General features: G+C 41.8%; 1 non-coding gene across 1 annotated transcript; it reads right to left on the bottom strand.

The window, feature by feature from the left end:
- Positions 1-7,754: 7,754 nt before the first annotated feature.
- On the bottom strand, positions 7,755-7,861 carry LOC148871649 (small nucleolar RNA R71). The gene has a single exon (XR_016108588.1). It is a non-coding gene; the product is annotated as a small nucleolar RNA R71 (small nucleolar RNA).
- Positions 7,862-8,675: the final 814 nt, after the last annotated feature.

Here is an 8,675-nt window from a genome sequence, read left to right as displayed (position 1 = left end):
CCTGTGGCTATGCTTAAATCCATTAGGATCTTGCTAGTTGTAGCAGTATACCATGACTATGAGATTTGGTAGATGGATGTCAAAACTGCTTTCCCGAATGAAGATCTTACTGAAGATATCTATATGCAGCAGCCGCAAGGCTTCATATCTTATGGACTTAAGCAAGCTTCTAGAAGTTGGAACATCCGTTTTGATTTTGTATGTAGATGACATTCTACTCATTGGGAATGATCTAGGAATGTTAACTACGGTGAAATTATGGCTTTCACAGCAATTCTCCATGAAAGATCTTGGAGAAGCCTCCTATATACTGGGTCTTTGACTCTATAGAGATAGATCGAAGCGGATAATAGGATTATCCCAATCTGCCTACATTGACAAAATAGTTAAAAGATACAGCATGGAAAACTCCAAGAAAGGAAATGTTTCTTTTAGGCACGGAGTCACTCTCTCCAAAAGGATGTCTCCCAAGACTTCTGAGGAGATTGATGGCATGAGAGACGTTCCCTATGCCTCTGCCATAGGGCATGCTGTGCACTCGTCCTGACATTGCTCAGGCAGTGAGTATAGTAAGCAGATTTCAGGCCAACCCAGGGCATGAGCACTGGACTGCTGTGAAAAACATACTTAAGTACCTTCGAAGGACAATAGAGTTTTGTCTAGTATTCGATGGTAGCTCACTACAGATCCAAGGGTATACAGATGCCAATTTCCAGTCGGATCCAAATGATAGAAAGTCTACATCTAGATATGTTTTCATGATAGGATCGTGGGTTGTTTGCTGGAAAAGCAGCAAACAGGGGTCCACTACAGACTCCATGACCAAGGCCTGAGCACATTGCCACAAGTGAGGCTGCCAAAGAAGACGTGTGGATGAAGAAGTTCGTTCACGAGTTGGGAGTAGTTCCATCCAGCACATCACCCATCCCATTGTTGTGTGACAACAATGGAGCTATTGCTCAGGCTAAGGAGCCACGAGCCCACTCGAAGTCGAAGCACATCGAGAAGAAGTACCACGTACTATGGGAGATTGTTGGTAGAGGGGATGTCCTGATTCAGAAGGTAGTGTCAGCGGAAAATGTAGCAGACCCATTGACAAAGCCAGTATCACAAAAAGTGTTTGAGAAATACGTGGAAAGTATGAGACTCCGGCTAGTACCTGATTGGACCTAAGTGCAAGTGGGAGCTGTTAGACAGTTTTGTATGCCCTTAGCTTCAATCAAAATGATGTACTTTATGAGTTTATTGTAAATGAACAAAAGTGCATATTTGATTCATTTTCCCTTGGTTTGTTTCTGTGTAATACCCTTAAACTGGACACATAATGAGACTCGTGTTAGATTAAAATGTTCATAGCCAGTGGGTCAGTCTAGGGAGACCTATCCTGACAAGGCTGACACTGTGGTGCCACCATGTCGGTTGGGGTGGCCTGTCTCAGCTGCCAGGGTGAAACCCTAATCACATATAGTGTAGGATTAATTGAATCTTTGAACTGCACCGGATTTTTAGTATTGCCCTAGACCTTGGAGATTGATGGGCAAAACTGGAAAGTTACACCTGACCCCTAGACTTGATTATGATAGTGCACTAGGTGTAGGATTAGGCTGTCTTTGATATATCAATCAGTGAGATCCTTAGCGGGGGTCAAAACCTGGGTATGTTGGGACAGTCTGAGAATTCATCTGAGTGGGGGATCATAGTGACAGGATCAACCCCTTTGTCGGACAAAGGTAATGATCGGGCACGCACTCTCACTAATGGAAACCAAGATTGCCGGTAGCCGATTTCAATCGTTGAGATTTGTTTTACAAAATATATTTTATATGAGATATAAAAGTATATATATATATGGTTTCAAAATGTTTGCAAATAGGTTTTAAATCCCGGGATCCATATAAGTAGAGAGTGCAACACTATTCCTTGCAGCCGAGGGAGAGGTCCTCTTTTGTCGGGTAGTGTATGATCATTATGGGCTGAGAGGTTAAGTGTAAGACCATTGAGGATAATACCTGGTGGGATAATCTTGCATCTGCCCACAGTCCCTGGGTGTTACAAGGTGGCTTGGCCCAGGGACCACTTAGGGTAAGTGTTGGGCTCAAAGAGCCCATGAGATGGGTTTCAGGGGGTGCACCATTCTTAACAGCGTATTTGGCCAGGCCTTGTAACAAAGGCTGGGCCGAACCCATGTGGCTGATGTGTAGATCAATGTTAGGGTCCCACGCCATACAAGGAAGCCCAACTAGGCAGCAGTTTGAAAGGCTAAGTGAATACATAACCTTAAATGGGCCTTAAGCCCATTTCGAACTGGGCTAATTTGATTAGTCATTGAAAGGGGTGAATTCTGAGATGGATCAGCTGATAGGATTGTCCCTGACCCTATGCACTTAGAGAGTCCAAGATCTAAATAAGATTTAGATCTGGAAGCCTCTTAATTAGATTAGGAGATGGCTGATCTGATTTGTAGATAAGATAAGGGTTATCCCTTATCACTTAAAGGGACTTCTAATCCAGATATGATTTTGGTTAACAACTCCTAATGGGATTAGGAGCTGATCCCTTTAAGATTATAAAAGGAGGAGGGGATGGCAGCCTTTAGACATGCAAGCTACACACTTCTGTCTTCAGAGCTGAAATCACAAGAAGAGAGAACTCTGCACCCTGCAAATACTCTCTTGCTGCCTCCTTCCTACAGCCGCCGCCTCTAGCAGTTCGATCTCCAGTTCTTGGGAGAAATCAAGATTTGATTTTGATATCAATCTTTTGGAGAAAAGATTGGTTGGAACTATATTCACACGCCATCCAACTGATTCTTGTGAAGGGTCAAGTTCTTTTGAAAGAACACTGCTGATTCTGCTCCACCCTGCATTGTGCCATCTTCAGTGGAAGTGGATTTTGGATCCTTCCTTGGGCGTGAACACCTCCATTGGGAGATATTGCTTCTCTGTATCAGGTATAATCCCTCCCTACTCCTTTTGGTTCAGATCTGATTCAGTTTATGGTTCAAGAATGATCCTTGAAAATATGATTTTCTAAATAGGGAATTCGATTCCCAGTTGAAGGAAGAGAAAATTTTTTTTGAAATTCGCCCCCTTATTCCGCAATCTTTCGGCGTCCATGTGATGGATATCCTATCCCTTCACTTATTGTGCTCCTTTATTGCTCACAAGCCAACACTATGGACCAAGTCACCACTTTGAGGTGCAGGGCTTGCGAGATAAGGGCGAACATTGAGTCTCTGTATGCTTAGTTAGAGGCGGCTTGTGTCAGTGTCAAAGAGGCCTGTCATAGTGCAAAGGAGGATTGTAAATGCTTCTGCAACCTTAGTGTTGGCATGAACCAAGAGCTAGAGGAAGTCAGGGTTATAATTGCCAATCTGACCAGCGAAGTGCAAGCATGAGACTGCCATCTTGAAGAACGACAGACTAAGTACACCGAAGACATTTGCTAGGCCAAGGTTGCGATGGTTGAATGGTTTCGTCTATCATCAGAGTACAAAAGCAAGAAGGTTGAGGCCACTATGCCCTCTCTGAAGAGGGGCTTCAAGCTTTGTTGTTGCTTCCTTCAATCCCTTTACCTCAATTTTGACTTCAGTTCTCTGTCGATTAGGTTAATTCCTGATGAACTGTCCAAGGAGGTCAACCAAGAGCCTTCGACCTCAGAAGAGGAGGGAGATGAGAACAATGAGGATTATGCTGAGGTGGAGGGCGAGGAGGAGGAGGAGGCCGACGATGGGGAGGAGGGCGACGAGGAGTAGCTGATGAGAACTTTGAAATTTTCTTCTTTTAGACTTACTGTATCCTGAGCCTATGTTCTCGGCTTTAGATTTGTTGTCTTTCTTCTCTTTTTTGGAACTTGCACTTTTTCTTTTCTTTTCCTTTCCTTGAGTAATGAAATTCCCTTTTTTTGAAACTTTTTGTGCTCCCCTTCGTATTCTTCTATTTTCCATGTTTGAGAACATGATTAATCTAAAATTTAAGACATGGTGTTAAAGCATGGGTAGGTCGAGGTGTTAAGAGCGAACTGGCCTCTTAAAATTTCAGCTAAGTCAAAACATTGCCAAGCTGCTTGGATGGGGGCTGACCTACATAGGTCGGCCATTTATTGCCAACATGTTTCAAGGATGGCTTAAGGGTGCCTCAGAGCTGAAAGTGGTTTGGCTTCCCCTTTTAATCTTTTAGCCGAAGTGCTCATAGAATAGGTCAGCTTGACTAGGTCGTCGAAGGGGGTGGTTAAGTTTTAGGATTGAAATTCTTTAGTTGAGGTGGTGCTTTATACTCATAATACTTTTCTCAACTTTGGCATACATTGGTCGAAACTTAGGTAATCTTCATATGCAGTATCTTTCCATGTTTTCAATGTTCCACGCACGGGGGACTTGCCTCCCCTCGAGGGTTTCAAGCTCGTACATTCCTTAACCATTCACCTTGCATAATGTGTAGGGGCCTTCCAAGTTAGGACCTAGCTTTCCTGAGCCGGGTTTAGGTACCATAACCTTTCTGAGTATAGGTCGCCAACTCAGAATTGGTGTCTCTTAACTTAGGCGTTATAGTACCAAGCTACACATTGCTAGTATTTCATAGTCTAGATATAAACTATGTCACGAACCTCCTCTACTAAATCTAGGTTGGTCTATAGCTCATCGTTGTTCATCTCTTTTTGTATGCCACTAATAGCAAGGCCAACATCTCAATCTTGATAGGGATGATGTCCTCGGTTCCATATGTTAAGTTGAGTGGAGTCTCACCTGTTGTCATCTTGATCATCATGCAGTAAGCCCATAAAACACTAGGCAGCTCGTTTACTCACAACCCTTTAGCTTAGGAGAGCCGAGCTTTAAGTCCCTAGAATCATCATACAACATCTTAGTGTTGTGCAAGCAATGACTTCGGAAGAAATTCACACATTGCACCTGCCTTAACTACCTCGACCCCACCTCGGTAGGCCAACCTACAGACGCCCCGGGGAGGGTCAGGTTGGCATAAGATGCAACCTACTTCCATTGACCAAACCAAGGTCCCTCTAGTGATTTGCAAGATGTGATGGATGACCTCCTCAATGAATGGATTATCATCTCCAACTTCTCTAGGATCACACCTCCATGTTGATGGAACTAACTCCCATCCCGAGGTAATCAGATAAGCTCTATCGCTTTACATAGAGTTCATCTCTAGGTGTGAAACCACCTCCAAATGAGACAGGCCAGTGATCTTGGATGTACTACAACCAGAGCCTATATAAATGCATTCCTTTAATTAGAGAAGGTGTAAGTACGTACGATCCTCCATTGTCGTAATCACAATGGAGGTATCAAAACAGAGACACATGTATTTGCGAAGAGCTTAGAAAACCATCTGGGACCTGCGATGGGTATGAAATGCCTCCTAGGACCTGTGATGAGCAATGAGTGTTGCCTAAGACTTGCGATGGACATAAAACAACATCGCTAAGCATGAGACAAACCAAATATACTACTAGTGCCTCACGATGGATGCGAGATGGTATCCCTCATTATAACGAATAGTGGATAGACCCTAATACCAATGACACCTGCATGGGGGGGGGGGAGGTTAACATCCTTCCTGGTCACAGGAATCTATTATGACACACCCTAGAGACGATCAGGCAAACATCTGAGCATGACAATCAGACCCAAAACCTTGTCCTTGACACGTAGCCATGAGAAAACCCATGATGGGATGTAACCTACATGTTCTAGGCGAGAATCTTCAAGGAAAAGGGAACTTTGTCTTTAGAGGATCTCGTCAAACATGTGGAGAAATGATGAGAATGCAAAATGTCATATTTTTCTCCCTTAAAGTTTAGTATTTTATACTTATTTAGTGCCTAAATGGACTCATTGTTCTTATATTTTGATTTAGGGCACAAATGGAGGCGTTAAGTGAAAAACAAAGCTAACCGGGTAATTCTGGATAGTTTCAGCATCACGCTACAATTTGGGTATAGCTCTCTCATCCAAGTTCTGATTGAGATGATTCAAGATGCTTTGGAACAATAAGGAAAATCTATACAACTTTCATATTTTGAGTTTTGATCGATACTGACTGCATTGAAGTCGAATTGGGCTTGAAGTAGCTATAACCGCATTGCTGACGTGTTGAAAAAGTTCCTTAGCCTTCAAGTTTTCATATGCAGAAATCACCACTCTCCCACTAGCATTAAAAATTTGTTTTATCTTATTTTTAATATTTTTCTTGATAAGTTAGACTTGGAGACTAGAGAAATTTTAGGAGATTTTGTAGGTTTCTCTTGGGGGAAGTAGGGAGGAAGAAGAGAAGAGGAAAAACAAGAAAGAGAATATCAAACCTAGGTTGCGGCCCCTCTCTTCTTCCTCTCCAATTCTTTCTTGAGTTTTCACCATGACCATGCATGGCTAAATTCTGATACTTGGTCGAAGGAAACAGAAGCCTCAGAATCAACAAAACTGTGAGATCAAATTTGATTTTTATTGTTTGATTTATGCTTTGAACATCGAATGTTCTTCTATGTTCATGTTTATGATTGTTTCATCTGATTGCCAGGAGGCCTACTAGTTTATTATTCGTTGCAATCTACTACTAGGTTAGATATCAGATCCGTAATTGTTTGATCCCTCTAATCTGTGAAGCAACTAGGGTTTAATGATTTGTTGCATCAGAAATTGTTAGATCTTAGGAAGAACACTCGACTGAATTAAATGCAACCGCTTGTGCTTGTGTTATTTAGCTTCATCGATCTCTAATGCTTAATGTTATTGCTAGATTAAATCTTTAACACTTGTTTAGGAATTGTTCAGTAGTAAGGGTTAAGAGGATCATTTGTTTTTTAATTAACTGTGATTAGGGAGATACAGGAGAATAATTCCTTCAATGAATATTCAAAGTCTGAGTTGATATAACTTTGCATCAATGAGCAGTAGTGAAATTCAGATGGTGGATGTTGACTTAGAGCAAGACTCAATATTCTGATTAATTTCAGTACCTTGATTTGCATTACTTATCATTTGGTTTTCTTTCTTTTTAATTCTGGTTTTCATTGCATATAAACCCCCACCCCCCTCCATCCTTGTTCACGCAGCACACAAACCAGGGAAAAAATAATAGAGATCACTTCAATTGTTTGTGTTTTAGCATAGAATATTTTCTGTCTTATTTATTTATTTAATTATTTTCATAACTCTAGATTTTTTTATGATATGTCGTTCATGGTTTATTAGGGTTTCCTTGATTTATACCTATAACTCGATTTTCTAAGCAAGGTGATTTGCAGTACGATCCAAAAATAGAGGGAACTTTGTACAGGTTAAGGAGGGAAGCTCGGAGTCATTCTAAAGAGAACGATCCTGCTTTTGATTCCCTATCTGTTAGCGGTTCTGATTTGAGAGAGGAGGAAATCATGGCTGGAAATTGAACTCTGAAAGAGCTTGCCGCCCCTGATTTGAATCAACAACCCTTATGCATAACATTTCTTACTTTAGATGTTGATTCTACTTTTGAATGGATTGATACATCTCTTGCCCACTTTTCATGGTCTTGCAGGTGAGGATCCTCACAAGCATTTGAAGGAGCTTCATGTGGCATGCACGAGTATGAAACCTACGGGGGTGACTAAAGGACAAATTAAATTAAGAGCCTTTCCATTTTCTTTGAAGGATTCTGCTAAGGATGCTCTATTATCTACTCTCCAGGAGTATTACCACATGGAACGAGATGAAGAGGTTATTTTTGGAGAAGTATTTCCCAGCTTCAAGGGCGGCCAATATTAGAAAAGAAATTTGTAGTGTAAGGCAGTACAACGGGGAGTCCTTACATGAATACTGGGAACGTTTTAAAAAATTATGTGCAAGCTGCCCCCATCATCAAATCAGTGAGCAACTACTCATTCAGTATTTCTATGAGGGTCTTCAACCCACTGATAGGAGCATGATTGATGCTGCTAGTGGAGGAGCTTTGTGGACAAAATTCCTGAGGCCGTGAGAAACTTGATTACAAATATGGCGGCCAATTCTCAACAATTCAGCTCTAGGCTTGACCCTCTATCAAAGCATGTTAATGAGGTAAATATCTCTTCCCTTGAACAACAAATTGCGAGTCTAACTTTCCTTGTTCGTCAAATGGCTGCAGGTAATATGCAAACAGAGAAGGCTTGTGGGATTTGTTTGGTAGTAGGGCATCCAACCGATATGTGCCCAACTCTTCAAGAGGATCCCATTGAGCAGGTGAATGCGGCAGTTGGTTTTTCGGGGTAACCGCAAAGGAAGTGTGATTCCTATTCGAGCACATATAATCCAGGATAGAGAGATCACCCCAATCTCAGCTATGGGAATCCATAGAACCACCCAAGTTTCCCACAATATCAGCCATACCACCCTAGACAACAGTCGGGACAAACTTCTAATTCTGGTATGTCTTTAGAAGATATTGTTAAATCTCTTGCGACTAATACTTTGTTATTTCAACAGAAGACGAAACAATTTCAGAAAAAGACAAGGGCCAGTATCCAACGCTTGGATAATCAGATGGGGCAAATGGCAACCGCAATTAGTCGGTTAGAGGCATAAAGTTTGGGGAAATTACCCTCTCAAATGGTTGTGAATCCAAGAGAAAATGTAAGTGCAATCATTTTGAGAAGTGGTAAAGAGGCTGAGATTCTAGCAAAGGCAGCCCCTACATCGTCGA

This window comes from Nelumbo lutea, chromosome 2, assembly GCF_056320005.1.
Source record: "Nelumbo lutea isolate HS-2025 chromosome 2, American lotus-T2T, whole genome shotgun sequence".
Taxonomy (NCBI): Eukaryota; Viridiplantae; Streptophyta; class Magnoliopsida; order Proteales; family Nelumbonaceae; genus Nelumbo; species Nelumbo lutea.
This window is presented reverse-complemented; position numbering and strand designations above follow the sequence as displayed.